Source organism: Cheilinus undulatus, linkage group 14 (assembly GCF_018320785.1).
Source record: "Cheilinus undulatus linkage group 14, ASM1832078v1, whole genome shotgun sequence".
Classification (NCBI taxonomy): domain Eukaryota; kingdom Metazoa; phylum Chordata; class Actinopteri; order Labriformes; family Labridae; genus Cheilinus; species Cheilinus undulatus.
The window spans coordinates 35,981,277-35,997,683 of record NC_054878.1 but is presented as its reverse complement, the minus strand read 5'-3'; the positions used below and the strand labels follow the sequence as shown (position 1 = coordinate 35,997,683).

The 16,407-nt window shown below is 38.8% G+C and overlaps 1 protein-coding gene across 6 annotated transcripts in view; it reads left to right on the top strand.

Annotated features, from left to right (window-relative positions):
• The window catches only part of sipa1l1 (signal-induced proliferation-associated 1 like 1), a 150,641-nt gene that overhangs the window by 60,769 nt on the left and 73,465 nt on the right, over positions 1 to 16,407 (top strand). For all 6 annotated transcript variants that reach the window (XM_041805723.1, XM_041805726.1, XM_041805725.1 and 3 more), the window contains exon 4: positions 9,102 to 9,164. The gene's annotated coding sequence lies outside the window, so the exon portion shown is untranslated. The remainder of the gene's footprint in view (positions 1 to 9,101; positions 9,165 to 16,407) is intronic.

Genomic DNA, 16,407 nt, shown 5'->3' with positions numbered 1-16,407 from the left:
AAAGATTTACTACACAGAAGAGCTCAGAACTCAGTGTGGGGGCCACTCTGTTCTCTTTTCACACACAAAGCCTGTGTTTCTAAGACTTATCCACTTTCGCAGTGTTTAGGAAGAGCTCAACATTAGGTGAGGAATGCTTTGTTGCCTGGACTGTAGGCTTACATTGAGAGAAACAGACTTTACATGAGTGTAATGTATGATTGAGAGCCCAGGTGGGAGTATGAATAATACTGTGTGGACTCATTCATATTTCTCTGTCTTAATTGTCATTTTTATGCCTGTCATTGCTCCATCGCTGTCCGTGTAAGCGTCTGTCTGTCTGTCCTCCTCTTCTTGCACATCATGAGCTGCTTTCCAGCCCTCAGTCCCACTCACTCCTCTCCTTACTGCAGTACTGATCTGCTCAGTGTTGCCCACGCAGTGCTGCGCCATTTTGGAAATCCGCAGCTCTTTTCTGAAGGCTGTGAATTCATGGATGTCTTTCTCGAAATCCCATGTGCTTTGCGACAGTATATGCTCAATTACTCTTTTGCTTTACCTTTTGAAAACAAACTTTGCATTGCAGTATTGAAACAGATGGAGAGACCATGCTAAGATGAGATATGTAATTATCCTCTACACTTTTCTGTCCCTGCCCACATGTCTGACCTTTTCTGCAGCAGCATCAAGCAGATTTTCTTTAGAAGCAGCAGTCCAGATTTGTTTTTTTCAGTTTTTAACATATAATTGGTGATTTGTCCATAGCCTTGTACTTGTACCAAGCCATATAATTTAAATATAACAGACATCCTGCTGCTGTTACCAGGCTTTTATGTACTTGTTAGTTTTGATGACAGGCCTGTGGTTTGCTTTACTCCCTTACTTGCTCCACCGCCTTTTATTTTTCACCTCTTGTTTCCCTTTCTTTTCTTGAACTCTGCTCTTTCATTTATTTAATTTCTCCTTTTCCCTCTACATCTCCCTTCTCCATCCTCAGCATCAGCTCCCTCTGTGCATCCCCTTTCTTTACCTCTACACAGAACATTAGCCCCCAGCCACCATGTTATTACTCCACAGTTCCCTCTTTTCCTCTATTATTCACCACTCTGCTAGTTCTGTCACCCTCACTGCTGTGCTGGCTTTCTCTCCATTGCTAGTGTTTCACCAGGGTCGGCTGAAACGAGTAGTGGGGGGCGTGTACTAACAACAAATGGCTGTTTAGCGTCATCTGATTGGCACAGATTAGAGGGCTCTTGCTGGTGGTGCGGAGGTGGCTTCTGCAGAGGACCAGGTGGCTTCATTGCTGCTGTCTGAGCACAGCTGAGTTAGACCTTCACACATAATGTGTTTTTACTATTTTTTTTATGATATTTAGCCTTGGGAATTGTAATTGAATAGATCAATACAGGACAAATGGGCTTAGATTGCTCATTTGAAACCTGATTTCACCTCATTGTGGTGTTATTTTTAACCAATCCTTTCAAAGATGAGGGGAAATAAGCCAGCCAGTATAGAGACTTAACAGCTCTGATTACTGGAGGTTGGAATAATTATCACTACTTGAATGCATTTTAGCCTCTGCAATTTAGCAATGATGTAAAAAAAAAAAAAAAAACTTGTAGTATCCTTGTAGTTGACTAAATGTTTTTCATTGGTATCTGCTTCTCTGTTACTTGTGGATTTTTTTCTGGTTTTACTGTTTGCCATTTATTAATAGTGGTTAGACTTCAAATTGATACAGGTATATTTTATGGTGCATGTGATAATACGGTCCAGTATACCGACTTTGGTTTATCATTACATGATGGTTTTTTTAAAGACAACTTATTTTACCCTTTAAAGACAAAACATACCTGTGAAGTTTGTTACTGAAAAACCACCCCAGTATTGGATTTTTGCATGCCTAAAAACTCTTCTGTTTCAGCCCTGCTCAGAACCAGCTGTTTCTGTGTCTGTGGCTTTAACTGTCAATGAGCTGTCTGACTCCGCCCCTCTCAGGAAATGGATGTGGCTTAAAGGATGTGAGGTTGGAGCTTTCTTCCAAGTGGGAAGGGCCAGCTGAACCTGGAGTGGTACTAGCTCCCTACATGACATCATGAGGGAAAAATCTGAGAACGGCTTTGTTACAGCAAACATTTTCTGAAAGGTGGATTGGGGGGGGGGGGTGTAATATTGTTGGTGGGATTGTGGACCGGCAAGGGGGAGATGTTTTGTTAGGAAAGCCTGAAAAGGTGTGTTTTGCATATGTGACCAGTTATTCCAGAACTGATAGAAAGTGTGCAACATCACTTCCTGCTCACTGGAGTGACATTGTCCCTGTTTTGGTGAAAACAATTTCTGTGTTTGGATGGCAGTAGATTAGGAAAGAGCGGTAGCATAGCAAAGCAATTAAATGCTATTACGTTACATTTTTTGCATTATATAACTAATAAGCCATGATATATTGCATGTTTTTTATTCTTTATTGACAAGGGAGAGTAACAGAAGAGCTCCGTGTCTTTGGGATGAAACTTGAGAGGATTATTGTGGTCAGATGTAATGACTTTAAGCTAGCGATCGCTCTGTAACAACAGGAACAACAGGGACTGTACTCTGCTTGCCTAAAACAGATTTTACCACTCATTCAACAGCGTATTAATGACATTTCAAAAGTTGAGAATCAACATATGTAATAAGGTTAAAATACATACATGCATAAGATCACATGATGGGGCAGTTTGTCCAGTTTGACTGAGAGAGTGAACAAAGATTCATATACACCTAAATCTTTGTTCGTTTTATCATTTCAGATGCCAGTCATTACTCTGAAATGTCAGATTTTTCATGCATAACCCACTATTAGATTTGGACAAATCAGTGACTGTAAATGTTAGGGGTGGGAGAAAACACTGATACAGCATAGCATGATATTTTGTCTGGTGATAAATCGTATGGTCTTGTCCACCAAGTATCGATTTTTTCAAGTCAGTTGCTCTTATGAACTGAACTCTATTGTACTGGAAAAATAAAATCAATTGTTGGACAATTGTTTGTCCCATGAGGTCAGCAGAGGTGACAGTCATAGAGCAGGAGAAAGCTAGTACAACAAACATGGCAGCACCAGGGGAAGGACAGTAGGAATTCAAGCAGGTCACGAATGAGATGGACATGACACATGAGGTTAGTAAGAAGTGCTACATAAAAATAAAATACTGTGGAAATACGACAAACATGAGGGCAAGAAAAATGCTAAATCTGCTGAACAGTTAAAAAATGTTATAGATCAAAATATATCGCAATATATCATGATGCAATACTCACTGTTTTGCAAAGTGTTTAAAATCACAATGATATCTAATCGTGACCCAAGTATCGTGATAATATTGTATCGTGGGGCCACTAGTGATTCCCACCCCTTGTAAATGTGTGTTTTTTTCCAGTAATATTGTGCATCCCTATATTTTAAGCATTTAAATCACAAATAAGTTTAACCCAGACTTTCTCATTTCCCTCCATATGCTTTTGGGGGACATTTTCCCCCACTGTATCCTGATGTTGAAGATAGTGTGAGTCATGTGAATCCCACTTCTATTGATTTATACTTATATGGAGGCAGCAACAGGTGTGACAGCTCTCCTCAATGGGGCAATAATGTGTATCGTATTGTATCTCATATTGTGTTGTACTTGGATGCACAGTTTTACATTAGTCACCACTGATGTTAGTAACGGATGTTTATCTTTTGTGTTATGTCAATTTTATGTTTCTATCTGCCCACTTAATGGCAGATTTAGAGAAAAGAGGTATTATCTGGCAGAAGATGTGACCTGTTGAACAAACTCTGATCTGCTTTTGTGGTCAAAGATGAGAGAAAATGAATGTGTTGTGGGAGTGTTAAACCAAAATAAGTATTAAAAAAAAACATTGGCAACTGTGGTATCAGGTTCATGTTCAGGTTCAGGTTACTTTATTCATGCTCGTAGGTAGATTTGTTTTGCAACCAGTGAGAAAGTAACATCTGTTATGACACAGATCACAAAGCAGAGGTAACACAACAGACAAACAGGGGAAATGAGAATTGTTTGAAATTTAATAAAGCTTGGTGAGCATGACTTAGATGGAACTTTGTTGGAGACATGCTTGAATGCTTTATGAAATTTATCAACTCTGCTTTGTTAGTGTTAAAATAACTTTTTATTATTATGCTGACCATTCATGGCAACTTTCAAAGCAATGTTCACTATCAATTCTCAAACTGTGAGAGAGAAGTTAAGGAGATGGAGAGATTTAAGTAAAAGGAAACTTGGCCTAAGATGAGTATGAGACTACTTACAAAAAGTGGAAAAAGACTTTGAGACTATAGGCATCAATGCTGAAGGGACCTACATTAAATCCAGAAAGCACCGAAAATGGTACAAAAAGTGGGTCATGCAGAAATGTCATTAATTTTTCTTTGAGTCTTGCAGCAACCTTGTATCGTATCGTTACATTTCCTAAGTCCCCTTTTGAATCAGCAACCATATTAGAATGAGAAACCAACCCATATACCCAACTCTGCTCCATAACAACTTTGATCATCCAATTTTGACAAGAACACAGAGTGAAACACGCATCTTGTTAGAGTCTGAACTTTTTCAGTATCTGGTTTATTTTTTGCTAGTTTTCCACATGGATACCAAAACTTCACACACACAGGCACACACACCACACAGCCACAGCCAAAACCCCTTGAGTGTGAGCAGCCTGAACAGTATTCTTCAAACCCGGCGCCTGCAGCTTGGTTAGTTTCACCAGCTTATTTTTAGGCACAGAAGGGCTATGGTAAATGGATTGGAAACTCTCAGATAGGCAGACTTCTGTTCATTGTGGGTGTTTGAGTGCATGTGTGTGTCCTTCACTGTTTATTTATTTATCATCTTATGGAGACACCCAACAGTGAACAAGGTATGACAGCATGTGTTATGGCAGTAAATGTCAACCAATGCAGAGGTGTTGCACAGTTGGTTCACATGTTTAAGGCTATTATGGCTTTTCTTTACATAAGCCTTTTAGCATTATGCTTCTTTTCTTAAGTTTTTGTATGAAAGAAACAAAGAAATTAGAAGCAGGAAGTGCAGACGGACATGATAGCTTAAAAGGAAGGAAATAAGAGCGCCACAAACACAATCCAAACAAGCAGCTGTCATTCAGAGAGAGGCATTAGCAAAACAGAACCACAGATTTCAGCAGCACATATTTTCCCTAAATCAGAGCAAATACAGCTTGTTAAGAAAATTAAGCAGCAGGCATTTAGGAGCAGGCACCCTTGAGCCTGTTAGCAATGAAATGTGTCATACCTGCAGTTTCATTAAAATTAGACAAGTGGAGCAGCAGTTGTGGCTTTTGGATGTTTGTGAATTTGACCTTAATACCACTTCCGTCAAGCTAATGAGAGTATTTCTGAGTCCAGAACATTGTATTAAAAAGATTGTTGTCACTTCATTTTGTAACAAAACAAGTTCAGCCCTGTAAAACACCACATTCTACTCAACTTGACCTTTATAAGAAATGACTGAGAAGTTTTGTGCTCATGAATTTTACGGTACATGAAGTGTTTGATTGTAATGTTGTCTACTACTCTCTTATCTATCCATCTCATGGACTGGTGGGCAACAAAACAGATGTGCTTGGCATTAAATGTTATTTAATGATCAACATTAAAAGCATTTGTAAGATAACATAGTTACTTCACTATTGTAGTAAGTGTATAAATAACAGAAAAGCCTGCAGGGAAAATCACTCGTATCTCCACCACCGAGCCAAAGATCCTCTCTGCTCACCATCAATAATAAATGGGACCATCATGAGGGCAATGTGCTGTATGAACCTGATTCATCAGAGCTCACATGACCCAGATACAACTGTCATGTGTGAATGGCTCAGAGCAAACAGGGCAATAAAATGAACCGTAGTGCAGAAGTTCACCTGGGTTTTCAAAACAGCTTTAGATTTTGTTTTAATTAACCCAAACTGGCACGGTTTGGTACATTTCTAGCCAAATAAAGGGAGACATGAGTATTGAAGAGTCTTGTACTGAGCCAAGAGGCTAGCACCACCACTTTAACAGCTTTTCCCCCTCATTTTATCATAAACAGGCTTTTGAAGCGGAGATAGACACAGTAATATTATTTTGAGCAAATATCTCTTGTTGAGTAAGACAACGACGTGTTGTTCATGAATGTGCCTGTCCCACAAAATGCTCTTTTATTTGGACCACAGGAGCCAGCTCCTGTTTGAGAGTCAGTTTCCTTTCCTCTGTTTTTATTGTTATTTAATACACATTCAGAAGGCCAAACGTACCAAATGCAGAGCTGTTTAGGATTTGAAAGACTGACTCTTATTGATCCAGATCTCTTTAAAAGAGACACAAGCAAAGCTGGTTGGACAATGGTTGTATAAACACGAGCAAGATCAGGGTTTAATGTGACAAACTGTACCAAACTAAACTTGACTGCCTGTTGAAAATGGACCATGCATGAGCATTGGCTGACTCCGCCTATCAAGCGTTAGATCAAGCCTTTTAATTCTGCTGTTTCTCTGTGAATTTTGTTTTATTTATTTATTTATTTATTTATTTATTTTTTGACTGAGTGTGCCACTACTTTTGAGACTTGAACGTTGACCAAGATGTTTGTTTCTGCAATCAGAATGGATGGCATTGCATGGTTGTGTGTGACTGTGCTTTGAAACTGAGACAATTTTACTATTTCATGAGAAATATTAGCTCGTTTTGAATTTGATGGCAGAAAAACATCTAAAAAAAAGTAGGGGAAAGTGCAACAAAAGGCGGGAAAAATAAACGGTACTCATGAAAAGCAGCTGGAGGACCATTTTGCAACTAATTAGGTTATTTGAAAACAAATCAGTAACAGACCAGGTGTATAAGAAGCATTTCAGAGAGCCAAGGTCTCTCAGAAGTAAAGAAAAGTGTTTCTCAATGTAAAATTGAAGTCCTATATTTCCCTTGGGAGAAATATCTATCAAATTGTGAAGGCTTTGACTATTTCACCATGTTCAGAGCATAATATCAAAGATTTTAGAGAATCTGGAGAAATCTCTTTGCACAAGGGATAAGCCTGAAGCTCAGCATTGGGCCCCACTTACAAGCTTCACATGGCTTCTGGGGAGTCCCTTTTCACAAATGAGTTTTTAATGAATTGTCATGATGGATTGTATTGTATTTTTAATGTTTTTTTTGAATTAACTGACTGATTGATTGATTGACTGATTGATTGGATGCTTGTTAACCTCAGCCCTCAGGTGGCACTGCTTTAAAACAGAATTTTGTGCTGGAAATCATTGCATGGGCTTCAGTACACTCCCCAAAACCACTGTCTGTCAACAAAAATGCTGGTTCAAGCTGTATCATGGAAAGAAGAAGCCAAATGTAAACACAATCCAAAAATATTGGCATCTTCTCTGGGCCCAAACCCATTTAAATGGGCTGAAAATAGAAAACTGTTCTGTGGTCAAATGAATCAAAATTTTAAAACTGTTTTGGATGCCATGGATGGCATGTCCTTCAGACTAAAGAGGGACCATTCAGCTTAAACATCTGGAAAGACATATCAATGCTGAATAGTATATAGAGGTGTTAGCGCACCACATGCTCCCATTCAGACAACATTGCTTTCAGGGAAGGCCTTGCATATTTCAACCAGACCCATGCTAAACCACTTACCACATCCATCACAACCACATGGCTTCACAGTGGAAGAGTCTGGGTGCTGAACTGATCAGTCTGCAGTCAGACCTTTCACCAATTGAAAAATTTTGGTGCATCATAAAACAAAACAAACAAAAAAAATCACACTGGCAAAGAAGACCCAGGACTGTTGAACAGCTAAAACCCTACATCAGACAAGAATGGTACAACATTCCTCTCCCAAAACTTAAACAACTGCCCTCCTCACTCCTCAGACATTTATCTGTTATGTTCTATTATAAATAGATTATGGATTTATGAGATTTGCATTGTTTTATGTATATTTGACACAGTGCCCCAACTTGTTTTGAATTGGGGTTGTATTATGTTGTTTGCATTTCTCCCTTTGTATTATGTCAAATTCATGTATGTACTTACCTTAAAATAATACTATTTGCAAAACAACATCCTCAAATATATTTCAATATTTCTGTACATGTGAATGGTTTTTCTCATGGAGGAAACACAGGTCATGTTTAATTTAGGCTCATTATAACTTTAAAAATCCTCTCTTTGCATTGTGGAGGAGCAGATGAGATTGAAAAGGATGTAGAAGAATGCAAGGAAGTGTGTTAAATTTGTGTGAGGGTGAAGCGAGCATTGTTGATGTGCTGATTTAGTAATGGAGAAATGGTTTGTGACTTTGAATTAGCGTCATTGCTGATCAGAAAGAGGCAGACATACAGGTGGTACTGTGGTTCACTCTCTTTTCTAGCTGTATATACTCTGTATATATTCTGAAATGTGAACCAATATTTTGGGTTTTTTTTGCTGTAGAGAACCATCACACACACACACAGACGCATGCTGACACTTTTGGATGTAGCAGCTGAAGGCCACAGCTATTTGTGTCATTGTTGCTCACCCTGAACCTGAAACACTAAGTGGCACTTATCCTCACTCCCCCTGCCCTCTCTCTCCTCTAAATCCCTCTCCTGGTTCCCCCTTCCATTTCATATCCACCTATCTTTTGTGCTCCCCATAGAAAGAGGCATCATCACAGCTGTGAATCCAGAGGGACAGAGAGAGGGGATTTTGGGACAGTATGTGTACATGTTCACTGTTATACGACACCTTGAAAACTCCTAAGCCAACAAGGTAGCAAGACAGATTTGCTTCTGAAAGACATGAGATAAGGAGGAACAAATCCTAACAGTGCATCAGTGACAGTGAAAATAAGTTTCTTTGAAGATATGTGGTGTTCACTGACAATTTGATACTTTTACTGGGTTGCAAAGTGCAAATCAAGTTTATACATCAACGAAAGAGGGAAATGATGTTAGCTGATATACTGATGCATTCCAACGTCTTTCTCTCTTAATTTTGATGCACAGATATATTAAAAGGAAAGCAGACACAGCTGGATCTTAACATGAAACTTTTCTTCTTTGTGTTTTAGGTGATTGTGTGTACAAGGCATCAAAATATTCAGTCCAAGGACTTCTTTTTCTACCAAGGCTGGGTAAGACTGTTTTACATTCATAAAGCTTTGGAAAAATGCATCAAAAGTCAGACTCACTGTGTGAAAAGTCACACTGAAACTAATGAGCAATTGTCCCTAGATCCAGGAAGTCAAATAAAATGAGATATGTCATATGTTACTCTTTGCTAGAAATCATCCGTTGGACTAAAACGACAAACAGAAACTGCTGCTAAAATGAAATCTTAAAACAGAATTAGGCACAATCATTAAAAAAGAAAACATTCAAATCTTTAAAACCAAGGCTGTAATGCATCTGCAACTAGTGCAACTGCCGAGTGTCACAGTAACAACTTCCCTGATTGCCACTAGTACTCACTTTTGTGACGACCACATAATCACATCTTTTTGAGGAATGATTAAAAGGCTTTATCCGTTGTGTCCAAAATTATATTTTTTTTTTTTCAAAGTTAAATTTTGATTAACCTGCAAATGGTTTTTACATTTTTTCTTTTTAAAAAATTCTTGGATAACACCCATTTTAGCCTGGGTTGCGTACCTGCTGCATGCAGCTTGAGGTGCATGTCTACTCCAGCTTGCACCATCACAGCTTTCATACCAGACGAGTGTTGGCTTCATTTCTCTGCTGTCATAGACTTCTATTCCTAATTTGTAAGGATGCCCAATATTATCAGTACTGGCATATAATCGTTTAAAGAGTTAATCATCTGTATTGGCTAAAATGAATTTGTGAATATGGGCATATCGGATAATGGCAAAAATCCAATACTGTGTATCCTTATTCATTGGTTTTACCCTAGTAGATCTCCCTTCAAGTGACTTGCCTTGTTGTAAAGCCTAGCTGAGCCAGCAAAAATTCAGCATAAAGGCATTCTGAACAGACAGGTTTAGTTTCTTTGCAGAAATGCTAAACTGGGCTTTTACTTTGAAAATTACAAATCCAAAACGCAATTACACTGTGTTGATCTTCCCTGCAACATATTGTGACATACATTTCTGCTCAAACAAGGTGAATATGGCTCTCAAATGCTAACATCCCTGTCTGTTTTGGCCAAGGCGCTTGAGACTCAATCTAAAAGCCCTGATGTGTTAACATGCAAACCAAAATGAAAATCAAGACGGACACGTGCCCAGTCTGAAATGACTTTTATCTAGGGATGTTCATCCTGAACTGTCACAGTTCAGCACATATATAGTCCCATGGTGAATACATCTGAACTACTTAATAAATTGGGGACTGAAGAAATGGAAATCTAACACTATTTACAGCCAGTCCAGGTGTTAGTAATGCCAGCAAGTGTTTGCTAAAACAAAAAATAAACCACCAATGAAAAAGAGGAAGTAGCCGGTATATCAACACAAATGAAGATGAAAAGTCCGCTTCATGCTGTAGAAGTAGAAAACACCAACAACAAAAGTGTTTTTAAGCGCTCTGCTCCGAACCCATACTGAATCGTGACCCCCAAGTACAAACCGAACCGGAACCTCTGTGAACCGTCACACCCCTTCTTTGATTTCATTCATTTGTATCCATGCACATTCCAATGACACTGAAACAGCAGTTGGAGCAGTGTGGGGTTAAATTTCTCGCTTAAGGACACATTGATGTGACTGCAGGAGGTGGTCATTGAACCCCAAACCTTTTTGTGTAGTGACAACCAACTAGTGATGCACATATGCCTGTCTGTCTGTCAAACAGGGAAAATAGACAAATCTGAAGTGCATGCTGCTGTGAGAGAAAGTGCTCAAAAATGACTAAAGCAATGATAGATAGTGGTCTGACAAGATTTTGCTGCACGCACCCTCCAGCTGTCTGACCAGATCAGCCAAGTTGCAGCAATTGGCGTCTCTGATGTAGTTGAAATTAGCCAAAAAAACAGTGAGACACTTTTAACATTCTCCCATTGTCTATTTTAAATGTGAAGCAGTTGGTGTGAAAGAGAAGTCAGCCTGTTGGCTTCAACATCTGCAGTCGGGAATGAGGCATAATAATTCCCTCAGAAAGAGCCCCAAAACACCCAGGGAGGTATACACTGATCACAGAGTAAAACTAAACTCCCACTACAGACTACTTTATATTAGTCTGTTCGCAGAAGCTTTAAACAAATAGTTTCATACACTTTTTCTGCACCGCTACTGTACTACATCACAGTACAAGGACTGCTATTTTAATGAAAAAGGTAAGCAAATCGCATGAGGGCTGCTTTACATGCAACTAATAGGTATGCAAGCCACCACTGCTTCTCAAATCCAGTATGACAAAAGAAAAAGACTGAGCTGCAACAAGGGAGAGAGGCTAATCTTTGAATTCAAAAACATAACTGTTATATTCCTCTGTCATATTTTTCTGTACCTGAACCGCTAGAAAAATTAATACATTCTACCATTAAGTGACAGCTGACTACATTGTCTATTGTTACACCCACCCACCCACACTTACACACACTCACACACACACAGACTTTTCTGTCATCGCTCGGTCAAATCTCTGCACTCATCTCCTCCCACCGCCTGCCTCGCCGTTCTGTGATAGCTGGGGATTGGGGAGTGTGTGCTGTAAAACGCCTTTGCAATTTCACACTCGAGAGAAAAAGAAAACAACGCCAGACTTCAGAGCCCCCTGAAAAAGCCCCTTTTTACATTTCAGTGAGCCGGAGAGGAGACCCCACCCCACTTCCGAGCTGTACAGGGAAAGAAAAGACAGCAAAAGCGTGCTTATCTTTCCACACAATTACCATTTTAACTTTGAAAGGCTCTGAGCTGAAACTCTAACACATTGGACTTCCTGCTGCCTGGCACCTTTCAAAGAGAATAATGTTTGATTTATTTATTTTTTTCTCCCCTCTTTCTTCCCCGTCTTGGCCTGCCATTTCGTCATTTACACTGAGACAAGCTGAGATGAAAAGCTGTTTGGCTTTCAAATGGTTTAGTAGCATTTGATAACAGTAGGACACCACTGATACATTTCAACACGCGGGAGCCTTGAAACACCTGCATTTAATTTGAAATGCCTGTTATGGGCATGTAGTGGGTTTCAGGGCAGTCATTTTCGATAAATGTTTGAACGTTTTCAACAACTTTTTGTACTTCCAAGTAGGATCGGGTGGTATCCAATTTTTTTGAGCATTAGACCTTCCAAGAATCTTCCAGGGGTATTACCATTACGTGATTGAACATCAGAATACAAGAATCGATTAGACTAGTCACATGCCAACATGCAGAGGGCACGCCTCAACATGAGCTTTATTCATTCTTTTTAAAAAATGCTTCTTCTAAGAAGTCTAAACACAAAGATTAAGCAGTTATGCTGAAAGTTATTTTTATTTGTCCATAAACTAATTAAAAATATATAGTGTTTAATAAGATCTTATATAATGAAGTAATGTTGCATGTGCTTTAAATAAGATAAAGATCAAATATTTATCTACTAACTGTGTGCTAATCACAACAGCTACTCTGTTACTGTTTTCAGTACATTTGTATTTATATTGTGGGCTCTTAGGCTTATGTTTTTTTCTCTCTGCTTTGTCTGAAAAGATGTTAAAAATATTATGTCTTTATATGTGTCCGACAATGGCACCTCCATCCCACTGTGACACTAGATATAATTTCTTATCACCGATTTACCTCCAGAAACAAGAATTAAAATGTTTTGCAGCTCTACACTACAGTAGATCACAATACATCAGGCAGAACTCGATGCAGTTTGACTTCAGGAGAAACCATAATATGGTGCCATCACATGATGCATGAGGATGAGCACATCTGAAGAGTGCATCCTTCTTTGATAGGATCTTTATTTGATATGTTAGATTATAACATCATTACCAAATAAGTTCTGTCTTAACTTTAATAGCTTAAAACAAAGGCAGTGGTGCTGCTGATGGAAATAGACACTCACTTTTAAGCCACGTTTTAAAAACATGCACATTCCCCCTTTTTTCATGACAGTTATTAGAGGGATACTGTTGCTATTTTTGAATACCTCAGAGATGGTATTACTGTATTAAAGCCAAATTCTGCCTCTTGAGTTTTAGCTTATTGTTTATTTAAAGTTAAATATAAGGCATGCATCGATTTAACATCAGTGGCAGCCAGTGCTGTTCCTGTTTACAACCACTGGCCGTTGGTAAACAATGTGGCATGAGCAGATCTTGATAGTTTATGTTTTGCATGTTGTGTATTGCCAACATCTAGTATAGGTTCTTTGCAGATGACATCACACAGCAACAGAGTACACCCACTGGGGGGCAATGAATGAATTCAAAAGGCCATGCTTTGAGCTGTTCACAGATATGCCAAGTGTCAAAGTGCAAAAATATAAATTTTCTTTATCCTTTAGCTCTTTTTTTTGTCTCAAAAGTTGTGAAATATTTAATTTAATTGAAGCAATGTGTTGCCCTGAACTGAAAGTCTGCACTCTCTTCATTATTATGAGTGAGCCATTACAACAGTCAGTAAGTGGCCGTAGTTGACAACTACACTCATGGTGCAGAAGCGTTTAATGTCAAAAACAACAATAATTCAAGAAACACGTACAAGTGAATCCCAGCAGGGATCACTGTACAACAGGCAACATCTAAACACAGCTAAACTGATAAACACATCTAAACATCTAAAACACATCCAAATACTCTTCACAAAGTCATGATGGAAAGGCTCTGCCCTCCAGATTTGAAGATACAGTTTCGTCATGGTTGAGCACATTGAACTCTGGTTTTACCCATGTTTCCTCAGCTGATGTCAGTCTCACCAACCTCCATCCTCTCTCATTGTGACAGGAAATCTGTCTCTTTGCTCAGAAGAGTTGAGCTGGTTGTTTGGCTCTGAAATGGCTCTTCGTTTGGTAAAAGTTTGGCTTTTTAAATGTGGATTACATAATGACAAAGGATGGAGGAAAGGAAGCCAGCACTGAGACAGCAGCTAACTACCGTGGCTAACATGAAAAAGCTGTTCTTTAGCATAGACTTGTTGGTGAACTGCTCATCATCTCTCAGTCGCTTACCCCACAAGGTTTATTTGGTTGACAGTCTAACACTGTTTCAATTAAAGGTACAGTGTGTAAAAATGGGACTATCAACATCTAACAGTCAATTCTGGAGTGTGATGCTCATTTCTCTGGTGATAACTGTGGGAACCAGTGAAGTTTAAAAATCAATACATGCTTAACTGTTATTTGGTTCCTTCTATGGTGCCATAGAAACAGGCAAAATGCAAAAATCCAAGATGGCAGCTTCCTGGGAGGGGACCCTCCCTATGTATGAATAAAAGGCTTATTCTGAGTTAATGTAAAACATAAATTTAAAAAATGAGTTATCAGATGTCAACACTAATTTAGATCAATCTACTTATAAATGTTATGTTTCATTTTAACCAAGCTTGTTTAGCTAAATGCTAATAGGCTAAATATTACACACTGCACCTTTTAAAGGCATGTTTGTGACAAACAAGGATTGTTAAAAATATAATAAAGGGGCTTAGCTAGCCTCTCAGTGTAGTACAAGACTCCTCAAGATTCTTGTCTCTCTTCATCTGACTAGATGACGCTAGACACAAGGAGGTCTGAGTATTTTTGATTGCCTCCTTGCAAGGTAAATTGGATAACTGTGTAAGTATCATATTCAGTGTTTGTAGGAATTTTCTGATGATTATTACAGTAAAGTGATTGATTTTGAACAGTGAAGTACTAACTTTATCAGAGCAGCCACAGTTTTAAGATATGACAGAGAACTTTCAGAGTGAATGTCCAGTAGATGTTATGTGTTAGCACCAGTGTGTCAGACCAAAATAAATATTTTCTGAGGCCATACTTTCACTGTCTCTCTGTACAAGTCTGCCCCTTACTCTCCCAAGGCTCTCTTAGTGTTCCTACTAACTGCAGCCATTTGAAGGGCTTATCTCTATTCAGATATGGAATCCCTAGTTTGATTCAGTTCTTAGACCAAAGTCTTTTTTGTGGTTTGGGAAGTCTGGTTCTTCTTCAGTTGTGGTCTTGTGCTAAAACTCCACAATATTCCCACTACATCGGCGTCCTTGAGCCTCCTCTCCTGACTGGTGCCAAGGCTAACAGTTGGAGAGGGAGGGGTTCACATGAAAAAAAGCAAAAAAAAAGGGTATGGAAGAAGTTTTGAGCCTCTGAGTGAAAAGCGCTGTCATGTCAGTGTAAACACAGAGCTGGGAACAACAAACCCAAAGAGTTTTACTTCACACTCTTTCTAGGAAGTCATTACCCAACAATCTATGTTGTTTGAACATGTGCACTGTATAATTGTTCAAAATAAAGCATACTGCAGCTTTGAATATGAATGAAAGTCTTGAGTGTTTACATCATTCCTGATATGAATAAATAAACTGAGACTTTGATGCCTCTGAGTCTGGGAGAGATGACTCCAGTGAGAAGAAAGTAGCGTGACGCAACATTTCTCATCATCTGTGTCCTTTGTTTGTGTGTATTAGTGTGTGAGACAGACAGACAGAAACTTGTCGTCGCACATTGTTAATCTTTCATTCATAATCTGGATCTTGTCCATGGGATTTTGGCCCAAAGGTTGTTCTCAGTTTGTCACCTGCAATGACTTTACACCCATTTTTGAACACATGGATGTATACACAGTAAAGATACCTGGCTCTAACATTCACACTTACATTCCAGGCAGCTTAATGGCATTGGTCTGTCTCTATTTATAATACATTTTCCCACTTATGTTTTTTATTTTTCCCTAAGCTACCTTTGAAGATGACTCATCCTTCAGTTGTTTTCTCATAGTCAGAAAGTCAGACGGCTTTCCCTTTTTTGGGCTGGGTCTGATAGTTTTTGTGTTGTGGATTGTAGACCTTGTATGTGTTGTCAGGATTTACCTCAGAGCAAGCTGTGACTTGACTCAACTGTCGGTGTGGTAATGCTGTCTGTCTGGAGAAACAGGTGTATAGTGTTAAAGATTCCCAAGACAGCAGAATTCATACTTGCTTGTAGATTTGTCTCCTTTTTATTGTGCATTTTTCTCTCCTGCTTCTGTAGTTTGGTAATTTAACAATAGCTCTGTGATTGCATTGTAAGGTTCATCTTTAAACACAAGTTCAGGAAAAACTAACCTTCTTTCATCTACAATACAGGCTGATTAATGATTGCTGAACACTCATTCACTCTGTCATTTTCTAAAAATATTATCCTATTCTAGTCCACAGTCTTTCTGAGAATGTAGACAAGTAATGGCCAGGTTTCAGTCTCTTAAAAACACACACCTGCACAAATGAATCCTCTGCT